The sequence below is a fragment of the Aotus nancymaae genome, unplaced genomic scaffold (genome assembly GCF_030222135.1).
Source record: "Aotus nancymaae isolate 86718 unplaced genomic scaffold, 86718_ANA_hifiasm-v0.15.2.pri h1tg000040l, whole genome shotgun sequence".
Classification (NCBI taxonomy): Eukaryota; Metazoa; Chordata; class Mammalia; order Primates; family Aotidae; genus Aotus; species Aotus nancymaae.
This window is the reverse complement of record NW_026988454.1, coordinates 57,109,724-57,126,958: the sequence shown is the minus strand read 5'-3', so window position 1 is coordinate 57,126,958 and position 17,235 is coordinate 57,109,724. Positions and strand designations below refer to the sequence as shown.

Genomic DNA, 17,235 nt, shown 5'->3' with positions numbered 1-17,235 from the left:
GTGATTCTGTGAGTATCCCTAATTAAAGTTTAGGAAACCAGACTCATTGAGGAACCCATTGCCACTCACATGGCTAGAGAGGTAGTGGTGAACTCTGAACAGAGTCTGTCTACAGAGCCTGCATTCTTAACCCCTATATAATGTTGCCTCTTCCAATATACCCAAGAGAAAAAATGGGTAACTCAGAGTCCCAGAGAGGTTTGGGGTTTGGAAAAGAAGGTGCTATCTGGAGAGCGAATATGTGTCAGTGAGTAAAGTGTTATTATCAATATTGCCACCTGACATTTGCAGAGCACTTCTCAAGGGGGATAATTTTACCACACAGAGGAAAGCTGAGAGCATTCAGACATAAACTGGAATCATGAGGCAGGAGGAAATCATTACAAAAGAGCAAAGGCTGTAGCCCCAAGAGGGGAGAGCAGAACCTTAAGCAGCCCTTCAGGAAGCTGCTGACTGAAGTCATGAAACATCCTGCCCCAGGAAAGTGACAATACCTTTGGTTGTTTAGAAAAAACAGATAAACACCAAGATGGAGGCTGCCCATTCTCTCCCCTCTCATGGCATGTCTGTTTGATACGTTTCTCATATGAGGCTCCCTGTGCACAGAAACATTCTGATCTAGTTTGGATAACTGTCCTCTCCAAATACCATCTTGAAATATGATTTCCAATGTTGGAGGTGGGTCTGGTGGGAGGTGTTTGGGTCATGGGGGTGAGTCCCTCATGAATGGTTTGGTGCTGTCCTGGAGATAGCAAGTGAGTTCTAGCTCTGAGTTCACGTAAGATCTGGTTGTGTAGAAAGAGTGTGGCATCTGTGCCCGCTCTATTTTTCCCTCTCTTACCATCTGATAGGCTGGCGCCTCTTCACCTTCTACCATGATTGTAAGCTCCCTGAGGCCTTGCCAGGAGCAGATACCAGCACCATGATTACAGCCTGCAGAACCATGAGCCAAGTAAGCCTCTTCGCTTTATAAATTACCCAGGCTTATATATTTATTTATAGTAACACAAGAACAGCCTAACACACGTTCCTTGGGTGATTTCAGAGTTGAATGGAAGAGAAGGTACACAAAATTTATATACAACAGCTATAAGAAAATGGGCTTTCTCCTGATGCCTGAGACTCTGTGGGACATGGTTTCACATTCTTGCCTTGGATTGTACCTCCTGGTCCACCAAGGAAAAAGTGATGGTAATACCCCAAGAATACTGAGTGCCTTAGGAAAGACTGAGTGTCTATAAAGCAGCTTGTCAGTTCAATAGTTCCAAACCGAAAGAGAAAAAGTTAAAACAAAACAAAACCTTTTTTCATGAGAGAAACTGAGCAAAGACAGCTTGCATATGAACACACACCAGGCTAAAATAATTCTTGTGAATCAGACACAGTGAATTTACCCAGATGCAGTGTCTCATGCCTGTAATCCCAGCAGGTGAATCACTTGAGCCCAGGAGTTCAAGACAAGCCTAGACAACATAGTGAGACCTCATCTCTACAAAATGAAAATAAATAAATAAATAAATAAAACATTATTAATAAAGAAATTAACTTTCTTCCATCTCTGCTGCCCTGGCATGTCCATAGCTTTGTTTAATCTTGACAGTTTTAAACAGAATACTCCAGGATTAAGGGGAATTAATCTGCCAAAGGAAATATTTAATCAAAATTTTATAAAATTTTCCAATTGGTATAGAAAATATCCAAAACTCAAAGCCAGCATTTTTTGTGTCGATTCACATAGCCAAGAATGTCTTAGGTTCCTTACAGATTCGTGTTCACCATGGTCTTCTGTGAGTTTGCATATGTTGAATGTGAGGAATACATCAAAATATTAAAGACAGAGTAAAATTCATCAGCTTTAAATTGACCTAAAAACTCTATTAGTGATGTATAAGGAAAATGTTTTGTATATTTATTGCAAATATCTTAAAAATAAACTATCAATCAGAAGTTATGAGCAACCCAAAGGGAACCAAATTATTAGGCCAAATCGTAGCAAATATAGGCTTTCTTTGAAAATCCAGTTTTCATTTATAAAGTTTTAATCTATTCCAAAGAGCAAAAAGTATTTTCAAACACAACATTCCCACCCTCTTTTGATTCCAGTGACTGAAAATCCCCCACTTCAATCAGAATTATATAGGTTGGTCTACATCATGCAGCCCAATGTGGTGCCCCCCTGGGGAGCATATAAGCTCTTCTCTGCCTTCTGACCTGAGAGTACAGGCAGCCAAAAGGCTGTGAATAAAACATGCTCTGCTCTTCCAGTGTGCTTTTTCTATTTCTCACATTTTAGAACATCCCATTACTGCAATGGTTTTGCAAATGTGATCTCCATTATTACTGCATAATGCATCCAATATTATTTTTATTATAAAGCACTAAACATTGCTGAATAGGATATGCCACTTTAAAGATTCTAATATCAGCTTTCGACAATTATGGCACTAAAATCATACAAATGATTAGATGGGAATAATCAAGTGCCAATCCTAATACAGTTAGGATAAATCAGGTTTCTGGAGAAAAACCACGGAAGCTTAACTCCCAGAAAACTCTAGAATAAGTGAAGACATTCTTGGGTAAAAAGGTTTCAAAGAGAGTAGATGAAACAACTTATTTGGTATAATTTCCAATATATTAAAGTGGTCCTCCTATCAAAAATTGTCACCTTTTCTTTGTACCTGAAATATCCAATAAATTGACTTTCAGAAACCTTTTGAAGAAATGAGAATTTTCATTTTTAACTGGCATCAGATTTACCTGATGCCATCTGGCAGCTTCCTTATCACAGGCTCAAGTTTATCCCTGTGATCATTTACCCAGAACTGCAGAGATTCGAGGAAAGGGGAGGAAGAGGCATGGGTGCTCGTATCCGTTTCCAACAACTGCCATAATAAAAGACCAGGGACTGGGAGGTTTAAATAATCGAAATGTATTGTCTCACAGTTGTGAAGACTAGAATTCCAATATTAAGTATCCCTCTGAGAGCCCTGAGAGAGAATGTGTTCTGTGCCGCTTGCCTGGCTTCTGGTGGCTTGCTAGCAATCTTCAGCATTCCTTGGCTCCTGCATCACCTGATCTCTGCCTTCATCTTCACACGGTGTTCTCTCCCTGTGTCCAAATTTCCTCTTTTTATAAGGACATCAGTCAGACTGGAATAGGGCCCACCCTCCTCCAGTATGACCTCATTTTAACTAATTATATCTGGAACGACACTATTTCCAAATAAGATCACATTTTGAGGTACTAAGGGTTAGAATTTCAACATACTAATTTGGGGGAGACACAGTTCAACTCATAACAGTGTTTGGGGTAACTTTTGCAATAGGGCTTTTGCAGTGTGTTTAGGAGCCAATTCCCAGGGCCAATGGTTAGGAAAAGTGCCCTGCTCTAGCGATCCAAGGGCCAGCAACCATCTAACACAATTACCATTACCATTCTGACTAATGGATAAGTCCTTACATCAGCCAACACTAACAGCTCCGGCCCTGCCAAGTGCCACACCCAGAGCAGGTCAACAAGTTTCCAAAGCCAGCAGAAACCACCACCTGGAAGTCCCTCTACTTCATTCCTTGGTTCCTTCTCAGCAAAAACAACCAGGCCCAGTAGGGGCAGTTTGTCTTTGGTGCTCTCCCATTCCCTATATAAAAGGGTCAGATCAGGAGCTGTAGATGTGAGGATATTAACTGGTCTGAATGACTACTTAATATCCTCACATCTACAGCTCCTGATCTGACCCTTTTCCCCTTTAAGAGGGCTCACAAACAAACTACGAAGATTCTATGACATGCTCGCCGGGCTGCAAGAGGGCAGTCATGGAAGCTGTAACACCTTTCAAGTAAAGCCTGGTTCTGGGAGTCACAAACATCACTTCCACTGCATTCCATTGGTCAAGGCAAATTGCAACTCTAGCCCTTGAGGGGAGAAGTGGCATACACAGAGAGGGGAAGAGAAGTTATTCATGGCTAAATTTACAAACAATTGACCCTAGTAATTAAAAGCAATATTACTTTATATAAATCCATAAATCAACTACAGTAGTATAGTGGACAGGAACCTTTACTGGACACAACTAATACTCCAGGAAAAATGAATAGTAAAGGCTTTATTCATCAGAATGTTATTAAAGATGGAATATTAATAAAACATGACATCTGTTTTCAAATTTGGTTTTACTTGACAGTTAACAGAGAACCTGGGATATTCAATGGATTAAGATGACTAACAAAGAAAAAAATAAATAGGACAACCAAAATAAATATTTGTAAGTCTAAGTTAGATACTGTATTAGTCTGCTTGGTCTGTGTCTTAGTGTGCTCGCACCACTATAACAAGGTATCTTAGACTGAGTAATTTATAAAGAACAAAAATTTATATCATACAGTTCCAAAGGCTGGGAAAGTGCTGGCAGGTTTGGTGTATGGAGAGAACCTGTCCTTCTGGGAGGGCATCACCTAAGTATCCTCACATGGCAGAAAGGATGGAAGGGGAGAAAAGGGGCAAACTCCCTCCATCAAGCCCTTTTATAAGGGCACCTAATCCCATTCATGTGGGTACAGCCCTCGTGACTCAAACACATCCTAAAAGCCACACCTCTTAATATTGCTGCATTGGGCCAGGTGCAGTGGCTCATGCTTGTAATCCCAGCACTTTGGGAGGCTGAGGCGGGAGGATCAGTTGAGGTCAGAAGTTCAAGACCAGCCTAGCCAACGTGGCGAAACCCCATCTCAACTAAAAATACAAAAATTTGCTGGGTGTGGTGTCACACTCCTGCAATCCCAGCTACTCAGGAGGCTGAGGCAGGAGAATCGCTTGAAGTCTGGAGGCAGAGGTTACAGTGAGCCGAGACTGCGCCACTGTACTCCAGCCTGGGAGACAGAGCAAAACTCTGCCTTAAAAAAGAAAACAAAACAAAAGGTGCTGCATTGGGATTCAGTTTCAATATGAATTTTGGAGGAGACAAAAACATTTAAACCAGAGCAGATTGGGTGGTTTAAACAACAGAAATTTATTTTCTCCAGCTTTGGAGGCTGGAAACCCAAGATCAAGGTGTCAGCAGGTTTGGTTTCTCCTAAGTCTTCCCCTCTTGGCTTGCAGATGACTGCCTTGTCCCTGAGTCTTCTTGTGGCCTTTCTGCATGCACTCCTGGTGTCTCTACCTTTTCTTACAAGGACACTAGTCCTGTTGGATTAGGGTCCCACTTAACCTTAATCACCTCCTTTAAGGTCCTATCTCTAAATATAGTCACACTGGGAATTAGGGCTTTAATCTATAAATTTCTTCTACGCAAAACAGATCTAAAACAAGTAATTTTGCTATGCTCTATTTAGAGGTAACCACTATCTCCATAAGTGTTTTTAGAATACATCCTAGATACTATTATGGCAGCCTGCAGCATCTCCTCTGTATTTAATGGTTAACTCCGGTTTTAGGTAGTACAAGTGTGAGCCACCAAATTAATTGGAGGTGAGTCACAGAGACTGTAGTAGATATTATTTTCCAAAGATGTAACACCATTATTTCCCGTCTCACATGCTTTTCTACATTTGGCCTAGACACTCCCACCATTGAGACATGGGGTCAACCTACGACCTACGTAGTCACACAGGGCCCCAAGCCTAGAAAGGCTTTGTGCTTGATTTAATGCTCTGCTGTCACTGTCTTGAAATTCTTAACTAGTTTTAAACAAGGGGGACCCCTCATTTTTATTTTGCACTGGGCACCATAAATTATGTAGCCCATCCTCCAGAGTTGTGATGAGTTGTGAATGATTGATTAACTAACGCAGTCTGATAAAAGTGATTCTAAGTGACATTCAAGCCTAGGCTGTAAAAGGTGATGCAGCTTCTACCTTGCTCATGGGTATATTTATTCTTGAAAACTTTGGCTGTCTGGAAAGGTGTCTGCCCTGAGGCTGTCCTGCTATGAGAAAATCCAAACTAGCCTTTGCAGAAAGACCAATAAAGAGGCCCTGAGTGAACAGAAAGAGATAGAGAGAGAGAGATGCCTGGCCAACCCCCAGCTGTTCCAGCCTTCATCTCGGTTCAACTGCATGAGAGACCCCGAGCAAGAAGCACCCAGCAAAGCCCTTCCCAAAACTCTGCCCCACATAAACTATGAGAGAGCATCGAAGGATCAACTGTTGGGTTAAAAAGCTAAGCTTTGGGGTTGATTCATTACGCAGTAATAGATAACTAGAACAGAGACTAAGTGCTATTTATGAAATTTTTTTTTCAAAATCTAAAAGTTACTTGAATTGTATCAACTACTATATATTCCAAAGCTGTGAGTTCTAGAAATTAATATGCATTTAACCAAAAATATTTTATTATAAAAGCAATACATTGTCATTATTTAAAAATTATAATTATAGATAAGAAAAAAGAAGTAAAATATCTATAATCCAGAATTTTGAAACAGTTTACTTCTGAACTCCCAAACATTTTTCTTTGCCATAAACACACACAAGACAGATCATTATATAAACACACAAGACAGATTCTAACACACCTGAGCATAACTGAAACACACACATTTTCTACAAAATTGAAATTATCCTGTGTTTTCAAATCTGTTTTTTAACATAACAGACCATAAATATATTTCCATGTCAATAAATTTTCCTCTAAAATTTACTCTCAGAGTCCCTCAGAGCTTTCAGGATATGAAGGAGGTGATTGCGGGTCCCCAGGAAGGAGGATTAGGTGTCAAGTGGGTGAAGCTCAGACCTCAATTCAAGAGCAGTTCCCCTTTCATCTCCTTGATATATCTGGAATCCGTCACATATTTTCACTTGGGAAAAGAGCTCTCTTGCTTAAAAAAATACAAAAGGCTCTATCAATAACTTATTTTTAATAGCTTTTGTAATAACGTAATTTATTTAATCAATCCTCCTTCTGGTGGCCATTTAGATATTTTCCCAAGTGATTAAAGTTACAAACCGATGCAATCAACAAGCTGGGTAACCAAGTTTGTGTGTGTGTGTTCTGTTATTTTCTTAGAATAAATCCCCAAAAGCAGGATAGCAGGTGCAAAAAATGGGTATGGTTTACAACTTTTAATTGTCCTAAAGCCTTCCTGTCCCTGGCTCTTGAGACATTGAGGACAAAGCAGGTTGTGCTGCTGGGAGCTGGGAACCCAGTGCAGAGAAACCATAAAAGCCTCCTCTGCTGCCAGCAGCCCAGTCAGCACCTTGCTGGTTTTCTCATCCTGAAGCCACATGACACTTGGGGGCATTCCTAAACCCCCTATGCCTCCATGTCTGAACAATTCCCTAGAGTAGACAAAAACCTGCATGCGATTTAAAGGAAGAGAAAACAATCCATTTTAACTAAATGCATGTTAAACTGCCTTTATATTATGTTTTATTTAAAATATTTTGATAAAAATGCTTTAACTTACTGTTCTATATTAAACCTTTAAAAGGATATAGATTTTTTCCACCTGGAACATGCATATTAGAGTTTAAAACTGGCAATTACCATCAATTATGAAGACAACTGATCATTATATTAATCAAAATCCCTGACTAAAAGCCAAATCTACATAAGTAACACCAATAAAATGTCAATATTAACTATGCAGTTTATCAATCACCTAACCCAGAATGAGGGACTTTACACTCAGGCTCTAACTGACCTGAAAATTAAGTTGCTTGCCTCAATGTTTTGGGGCCAGAATCATATACTATAAGTCATTTACAGATGTCTTTTTACAAAATTTCTCATTTTGTAAAACAGAATTCTGAAAGGAAGTGTGGAAATTAAGTTTTGTAATTGAGTTCCTATTTTAAGAACTGTTATTTTTGGCTACATCATCTGTTTTTTATGAATATTTTTTAAAATAGAATTATCAGACAGGCATGGTGACTCACACCTGTAATCTCAGCACCTTAAGAGGCTGAAGCGGGTAAATCACTTGAGGCCAGGAGTTCAAGACCAGCCTGGGCAACATGGCAAAATCCTGTCTCTACTAAAACTATAAAAATTAGCTGGGCATGGTGGCATGTGCCTGTAGTCCCAGCTACTTGGGAGGCTGAGGCGGGAGAATCACTTGAACCTGGAAGGCAGAGGCTGCAGTGAGCCAAAATCACACCACTGCAGTCCAGCCTGGGTAGCAGAGCAAGACTGTCTCAAAAAGAAATAAAATAAAATAAATAAATAAATAAATAATTGAAGGCTGGGTGCGGTGGCTCACACCTGTAATCCCAGCACTTTTAGAGGCCAAGGTGGGCGGATTGCCTGAGGTCAGGAGCTTGAGACCAGTCTGGCCAACATGGTGAAACCCCATCTCTACTAAAAATACAAAAAAAATTAGCTGGGTATGGTGACATGTGTCTGTAATACCAGCTACTTGGGAAGCAAGAGAATTGCTTGAACCAGGAAGGTGGTGGTTGCAGCGAGCCAAGATAGCATCACTGCACTCCAGCCTGGGTGACAGAGTGAGACTCCGTCTCAAAAAATAAAAATAAAAAAATTCAATTATCATCAATTCCCTAACACCTTAACAAATCAATGGTCATTCTCCATATGCGTTACAGTTTGGGTCAATATTCAATCACAATTTAAAAATAATTACTTCAATAAAACTTCTTGCTTTTTAGTTTAATTGTGAAAAGTTGTTATTTAATAATAAAATCTATCTAGGCTTTTATATGTCAAGTCTACTTAAAGAAAGACACATCTGTACCTGCAAAACTAGAAGTTAAATGCATTAGAAAGAGGATCTTGTTGTTGCAGAAAAATAGAACAAATTAATCTATCGTAAATGTGAACAAGAGTATTAAAAGTCTCTTTGAGAGCCTTAGACTTTAAACACACTAAATCAATTTCAATTATCACTGTCGACTGGTAGAAATGTAACAGTACAAGATTTTTGCTATCACTACGAATAAAAAGAGATGAGGTTTTCCCTATAGATTATGAGAAATATGAAGGGTCACTCTAAGATAATGTAGGACCAATTCTGAACTAATCATAAAATAAAATAATTTTATGTAGTAATTAGCTCACAAAAATGACCTCTGCAGGGAGCAACACTCTACAAATGAATTAAAAAGGAAATGAGAAAAACATTTACAAACAGACTCTTCTTTTCTGGCCAGATATCCAGCTTGATGAAAGAATCCAATTTGAGGCTGCTGAGCAAGAATCTTCTGAGCTGGGTGAGATGATAGAATACGTAGCCCCAGAAACCCAAGTCAGGGACAGATGATGGGTGAGCTGGTGACCAACCAAAATATCAGGAGTCAGCAGGGTGATTCCTGGGCAACAGCAAAGAACCAAGCAGGAACCAAGCAGCACAAATATAGGCAAGACCAAGGCGGTAGCAAGGGACCTGACCAAGGGCAGAGTCAGGCAGAAGGGCAATGGCAGAACCACGGACAGCTCCAGGCAGCCGCTTTTATGTCTTCATTTCTACCCTACTTCCCTGGGCAGCTGAAAACAAATCTCTGATCTTAAGATCAGAATCCAATGCCTTAAAGTTATACCACCTGGTTAACTTTTTTGCAAGTATTTCTGGAAGGAGATAGAACATAAAACTCAGACATCTATACATGATTCCTAAATGAATAGATGTATAAACAAATAACCAAGTAAACAGCCAAATAAAATGTTCTTCAGGAAGACATGTTCTTGGGGTTCAGTAGGAGAATCTTTGCCCTTAGATGGTGGGACTGGGTCAACCCCAGAGCATGCTGGGGCCAGCAATGTGACTTAGGCCACAAAAAACACGGTCCCAATGCAAAAAGCAAGCACTAATCTAGAGGGACACAAAAGAAACTCATTTGGTATTTAGTTTTTGCTTGTGTTTTAAGCGTATCCTAGAATATAAGTGAGAAGAAACTAAAATAATCAAATAATCAGCAGTGAGTGGGGTCAAGTGTTAGAAGCCAGAAATGAGAGAAGATGAAAGAACATTAAGAAGTCTTGGGATGTGAGTGCACACATACACATGCATACACACACACACATGACTAAAGAATGCAGCTTTGAAAAAATATTTACAGGAAATTATTTTTACCACTAAGCCTAACCTCACCTCAGACTTTAGTGTCACCCCATACTAATCAACCTCAAAGTCTCAACATTCCCTCCTGGCTCATATAATATATGAGTCCCAGTGCTACAGTTAACCCCAGCACAAAAGCTCACACTAGACCTGTCAGAGTCACCTTAATGTCCTCTATTTCTGAGCCCCATGCAGAGTTCTAGTGAAGTAGGTAGCATGGTCACTCTTGTGTTGATTGATTGATGCCCTTACCTGGGCTGTAAGTTCCTTCAGGCCAGGAATCTAACCTCTCTTTGGGTATCAAGTTCCTATCAATCAGAGGTCCTGGCTCACAGCAGGTGCAAGATCCTATCAGATAACGAGTCCCAGTTATTCTGCCTCTGTAATACCCTCCCCCTGGCCTTTCACCCTCCACCTCAAGGATGACCTTGCTTCAGACCTCACTGATGGAAAGAGAGGAGACAAGAGAGGTCAAGGTTTGGAAGTTAGGAATGACAGTAGTTATCAATTCCATTGTCCCACGGGGCACATATGTTGTGTAACGGTCTTGATTTTCAACTCTTCACGAACACAACACTTAGCTAAATGTAATTCTTTGCTATTCTGCAAAATGCCACTAACCTTCCTGCCCCTGTTTCTTTATTCATGCCACTTCCTTTATGTGGAACACCAGAATTTCTGCTGGACATCTCCCCCTCTGTCTGCATACAGGGCACAACAACTGTCCTTCAAGTACAGGCTGCATTTCATCAAGAAATTTGAATTGTTGGGTTTTTCTAAAACTCTTAGGATCTAAAGCAGGGGCAATAGTCTGGAAAAGGATGACTTACCATAAGTTCTAACAGGATGTAGAAATAGATACAAATTGGTTTTATCTTATGGAATATTTCATTAGCATTAAACTACAGGGCTCCCATCTCAAATATATTTTCTAGTTAAATGAGATTAGCACTGAAATAAGGAAATGAATAATATCAATATGTAATTCTCCAAATGGTATTCAGTTTTTTGTTTTGTTGTGGGTGTGTACAAGGAAGTGAATTGTTCAGACATAAGGCATAGGAATGTTTAGGAAAGCCGCTGAGCTGCTGTCCTGTACAGCAGAAGATTGCCACATGTGGCCATTTTAATTTTAATTAATTCATTAAAATTAAATCAAATTAAAATTACAGCTTCTCTGCCACATTTCAAGTGCTCAGTAGCTACATATGGTAAGTGGTTACCTTACTAAACAGTGCAGCCACAGGACATCTACATTACCACACAAAGTTCTACTGGACTGTGCTACTCAGAGGATCACAAACAGCAGCATCATCACTGAGAGGGCTCGTAAAAAACACAGTTTCTCACTCACTCAATAGATCTGAAGTGGGGCCTAAGTACTTGTGTTTCTAGTAAGAGCCCAGGTACCAGTGATGCTGCTGTACAATTATGGCACTTTGAGAATCACTGGCCTTGGCTGATGACATGAGGTGAGCTTTTCACAGTATGTGTGCACAACACTCAGCCTCAGCCCATGATCAGATGCAGAAAATATCCACCTACTGGTAATCTTTGGCCTTGGAAGGTATAGGATAGTTTTCTAACCAGCTGCTTTCTCAATTATGATATATTGAGACTGGAATTTCCTAAACACATGCCTAGGTTTCAGCAAGGCTTATGTTCTCTGGAACTGTATGCAAAAAAATGTATGTCTGTGCACATAAGCACTTTTCTAAGAACAATGTGGTGACTGAGGGCCTTGACTCTCAGGCAGGTTGTTTAGCCTCTCAGTGATTCAGAAGAAAACAACAGGACCCATGTCATCCATATCACTGGGCTGTGTTGAGGCTAAACAAGAAATGCATGTGAAGCGCCATGCACAGTACCTCACACAGAGTAAGAGTGCCATCAGTGTTAGCTGTTATTATTTTCACCCATTCTCCACGAGGTCCATAATCCAAAAAATATTAAGATTGTCTATCAAAATATGCCTTCTGTGAATCACAGCAGCTATATTTTGTGAGGTGGCTCAGGGGCAAAATTAAAATTTGGTACAGGAAATATACAGAAGTATCTCAAACATGATCACCAAAAGCCATCTATATACAGTACATTAACAGATGAAATTGAAAACAATTTCTTTAACTGCATTTTCATCTGACAAGAGGCAAAGAGGTATGTATTCCTTATGCCTTATGCTGGACTATATTGCTGATATTTATTTATTTTTGAATACCTAGCCTCTAGCACACTATACAGACTTGCCAGGTGCTCAAAAATATTTGATAGATGGATGGGTGAGTGGGTGAATGAATGGATGTGTGGACAAACAAACCAGATGGAGAGGTAGATGGGTGGATGGGGGGATAGGTGGCTGGTTAAATGGACCTCACAGATTCTAGGTTATGGAAGATTAGAGCCAGCAGGAACTTTGTGAAAATCTGGTCCAACTCCTTATTTAACAGATAAAACCAAATGACATACTCAAGATCACAAAATAATTATTAGTACAGAGAGTCCACAGCCCAAACATCATTCCTCTGTTCTGACTCTTAGATGCATTTACACACACACACACACACACACACACACACACACACACACACAAAACACGGCCTTGAGGCAAGTCTACAACTCTAAGCCTTCATTTCGCTCGGAACTTAAGGAGTAGCTAGGTAACCTTAAAGACAGCCACAATATTTTAGAAAGAAGCACAGTCCCTTTTTTCCCCAATATCTTTTGGAGGGTAATATCCCTCTCTGCCAAGAATCTTTCTGCACCAGAAGTGCCCAGAAAAGCACAATCTGGTGTGTTCTAAATTTACTTCTGATCAATACCAGTTTGCACATTAATACAAATGTAGATCCTATGAAATGTACTGAGGAATGCATTTTATAAAATAAAGAAAATAGCAACATATACTCTAGTTTAAAGGCAAACATAGGATGGCAGGGCAGTTGCTGGCCCATGTATCCATTCTTCCTTCTTCCTCAACAACAAAACCCTGACTTCTAGCTGACCTTAATGCTGCCTGGACAAAAGACTATATTTTCTAGTCTCTTTATGACTGTGTGGCCATGTAACTAAAATCTGAGCAAAAAGATATAAGTGAAAGTGTCATGTGGGATTTCTAGAAAGTTTCCTTAAAGGAAAAGGCTATACTTAGTTCTTCCTCCATCATTTCAAGTGGAGTGAGGATGTAATGGCTGAAGCTCCAGCAGCAATACTGACCCATAAGAAGAAGGATTAGATGCTAGGGGTGGAGGTGGAGACAGCTGGATGGAGCTTGGGTTCTTGATGACTGTGGAGTCTCCATACAAGATTTGTACTACCTCCAGACTTCTTTTATGTAAAAGGAGAAAGAAAATTTTTCTTTTTTATTCCTTTCTCCTCCTCCTCCTCCTCCTCCTCCTTCCTCCTTCCTCCTTTCTTTATTCTTTCTTCTTCTTCTTTGACAGGGTCTTGCTCTGCTACCCAGGCTGGAGTATGCTGGTACAGTCACGGCTCACTGCAATATCAAACTCCTGAGCTCAAGCAATCCTCCCACCTCAGCCTCCTGAGTAGCCGGGACTACAGGTCCATATGACCACACCAGGCTCTTTTTAAAAATATTTTTGTAGAGATGGGGTCTTATTATATTGCCCAAGCTGGTTGTGAACTCCCAGCCTCAAGCCATCCTCCCATCTCAACCTCCCAAAATGCTGCAATTACAGGTATGAACCACTGTGCCTAGCAGGAAGACAATGTTTCTGTTATCTATAATGCAACTCAATCTAATCTGAAATACATTCAACATATTCTAGTATTCTCGGCTACTTATAGAGTGATATCCGAATTGGAAACATTAATGGGAGTTCAAAGCTTTAGTGAAGAAGTGGTTGGTGGATGTGTAGTAGACCAATAACCTGTGTCTTTTGAAGGTTAAAGTTCCCACTTAAACATCTACTATTCTTATTTAGCACTGCCAAATTGGTAAGCAACTTTCTAATTCTGGGATCTCTATTCTTTGACTAGATTCCCTACATCCTTCCTTCTTACCTCCTCCTCTTTTGCTCCAGGATCATGGCAGTTCTCCTGCAACAGTTCACATGACCACCACACTGCACTACCCCTCCTTTCTTACTCTGGAAACTACAATGCATAGCAAAACTGGGCTGCAAAATCATACCTGGTCACTTCCTTTAGTCTGAAAAATCTCAGCTTGAGACAGCATGTTCACAAAGTTAGGTTTCTTTTTATCTATTCTATACATTTGAAATTCTAGAATATACTTAAGAAGCCAGACACTGACATTATTTTGACTAGCCAATGGATCTTAATGAAGGCATAGATTAGTTTCTTGAAGAAACAGAGCAAAATGTAATCAGGAGCTCAAGTAGAACAAGAAAATTAAAATATCCTTAGTCTCATAATGCTCCCATAGTAACATTAACTTTAGACAATTTTAAGTTGAATGTGTCGAGTCTTTAACCTGAAAAAAAAAGATGTAAATTATAATTGGGGGAGATCCAGATTTTGTGGGGCTTAAAGCTTATTTAACTTGAGGGACCCTGTTTTTTTATTAAATATAAAATTATAACATCTAATATGGAATTAAGTGAAGATCTTGGAAGGAGCCTGTGGCCTATGCAAGTGACAGGCCCCAAAGCTTGAGTTTCACTAAATTTATGGTAAAGTCACCTCTGCTTATAATCAACACATATATACAAGGCCCAGTCCAAGAGAAAAGGAAGGATTAAGTGAAAGCAAACTATAAACAGATGTATGGCTAAAGGCCAGAAAATAAGAAAAGAAAAACCTGCAAGAAAAAGTTCAAGCAGTCCAAGTTTTGAACTTCCTGTTAAATTTACGTAGCAATTAGAATGAGAGGGGAAAAACACAGAAAGATCAGTACATACCACTTATTCACATCACCCGTATAATAACCAAACAAATAAAACAGATATCAGATATAGAGTAGATCTAAACTTTCATCTTAGTAAAAATGCTTGGACAATTTACTTGCAGAAATAACCATGCATAGGCTCTCACTGGATATTGTTGAAAAGTTCCTAATATTTGCTTTGGATGCACCATTCCACAGACACGATGTTTATCTGTTTATCTTGTATCTACTGATAATGTCACAACCAATAGCTAACTTTAATTAAGCACTTTCTCTGTGTCCAGCTGTATTAGGCCATTTTTGTGTCCAGCTGTATTAGGCTATAAAGAAATACCTGAGGCTAGGTAATTTATAAAGAAAAGAGGTTTATTTTGGCTCACAGTTCTGCAGGCTGTACAAGCATGCCACTGGCATCTGTTTCTGTGAGGACCTCAGGAAGCTTACAATCATGGTGGAACGTGAAAGGGGAGCAGGCATGTCAAATGGCAAGAGAGGGAACAAGAGAGAGCAAGTGGATAGACCTCCGACTATTTTAAACAACCAGATCTTGCATGAGCTCAGTGAGAAGTCACTCACTATTTCAAGGACAGCACCAAGCCATTCATGAGGGATCCACCCCCATGATCCAAACACCTCACACCAGGTCCCACCTCCAACACTGAGTATTACATTTCAACATTAGATTTGGAGGGGACAAACATCCAAATCATGTAACCAGCCAGTCAGCATGCTAAACACTACATGGAATGCCTCAATCAATCTTCAGATAAGCAAATAAAATAGGCCCTTTTGTTATCCTCATGTTACAGATGGGAAAACTCTAGCTGTATGACCTAGAAAGGGTTGAAGCCAAGACCAACACCAATCAGTGTCCCTACAAACCTGAGATTCAGAGAGATTAAACAACCCACCAGGATCACACATATCTATTAAGCAGTGGAATTGGATTCTAACTGGGTCTGACTTCAAAACAGGGGTTCTTGCAGTATGTTCTTAACATCCCCACAATCTTGAAGGATCCAAGCACAAAATACAACAGTATTGAGGGTTTATAACTTAACAGTTCCTTTGATAAAAATGATTGACAGGAGAAAAGCAAATGTGGAGTATTTATTAATCTGAGTTTTTGTTGAATTTCTAGCATGTGCATGGCCCACTTGCTGCCATTCCTGGGGATGAGTGGCAGAAATCCAGCCTGGCTGCAAACAAGGCACACACATTTCAGCAGTTGTAGCTCATTACCTCATCAGAACTAGTGCCCCTCTCCCACCTCCTCGTTCCATGTTTTTTTTTTTTTTTTTTTTTTTTTGAGTAATGACATTGCCATTCATATTAACTTCATAGGCTCTGTATGACCAAATGGGATAATTTGGGGCTGGGACATTTTCTTTGCCATTTCATGTTTTATAAAATTCCATATGAATTAATATAATTACATAATAAGAGAGCCACCATTTGCATCTGTAGAACCTGGAATAACTGCCACAAAGCCCCTCCCTGTTCTGCTACACTAGGGGTTTCTTCCCTCTCACTGATCCCCTTCCACACCTAAAATGGATTGTGCTATTCTCTTTCATTCTTAAATTCAGGATTAGGTCTAATTTTAAGAGGCCAGGTCTATAGCCCACATCATCCTGCACGTTAAAGTGTCAAAAAGAAAATTATTTGAGACCCTATATACCAAGAAACAAACATATGACATCCCAACCCCACCCCAAGCCTCTCCATTTCTTAGGAAGGGACAGTAATTTGGGAAACTGTTTCTGTTTAAGATACAGTCATTGTTAAAAATCAGAAAAGTAACAATGACACAAAGAAGAAGGAAAACATTGTCCAAAATCCCAGTCCCAAGAGGAAATATCTATCAACTTTTGGTTATATTTCTTGCAGTATTTTATCTACTTTAGAAAATATTAATAGTTGCGATCAAAGTAGATATTATTCTAAAATCTGTTTCTGGTGAGTTCTTTGTTGTTGTTGTTTTTCCCTTTAATCGGGCATCTTTTTTTAATACTCCTGAACAGCTCCCTTATATTTCAGGAAAAGATCATTTCAAAATTTTGAATTCAGCATTTCATTGATGACTGCAAACAGCCTAAGCTTCTCTTGGGCATAATTCAGTAGGCTGTCCTGGGACTTTTTGATCACGTAGTAGTAAAAATGTGCCCACACAATTTAACCTATATAGAGCTATGATAAAAAATGAGAGCTGACCATCCTGAAAAAATATTGTGGTCATTGTACTTTTACGCCAATATGAATTTCGGAAGAAGTTGGTTTTTTTTTCATGTTTCACAACATCCACTGTTTCACACTTGGCAATTTTGAATTGTAGAAGCAGAAAAGATTGCAAATTC

The 17,235-nt window shown here is 39.6% G+C and overlaps 1 protein-coding gene across 2 annotated transcripts in view; it reads right to left on the bottom strand.

The window, feature by feature from the left end:
* Positions 1–17,235, bottom strand: part of METTL24 (methyltransferase like 24) — a 117,397-nt gene that overhangs the window by 7,738 nt on the left and 92,424 nt on the right. The window lies entirely within an intron of this gene.